Genomic DNA, 249 nt, shown 5'->3' with positions numbered 1-249 from the left:
TAATTTCTCTCTGCTCTGAAGTTCCTCATTCTTCAGTATGTCATGTTTTTCTTTCCTTCATTAGCCGTGAGGCATGTTAACTGTGTCATCTTTATCCACTCTAGGATTCACTCTTCGTTATGATCACCCAAAAATGACTGTCAGCTGAAAGTGGTACCCTGGTTTAACAGAAAGTCCCTTCCTTATATGTGATAGTTCTCATTCTACAGGGACCAACCCAAACTCTTCATGTGACGTTAAATCAGGCTC

Source organism: Myotis davidii, unplaced genomic scaffold (genome assembly GCF_000327345.1).
Source record: "Myotis davidii unplaced genomic scaffold, ASM32734v1 scaffold1199, whole genome shotgun sequence".
Lineage (NCBI taxonomy): Eukaryota > Metazoa > Chordata > Mammalia > Chiroptera > Vespertilionidae > Myotis > Myotis davidii.
Note: the sequence above shows the minus strand (reverse complement) of the source record.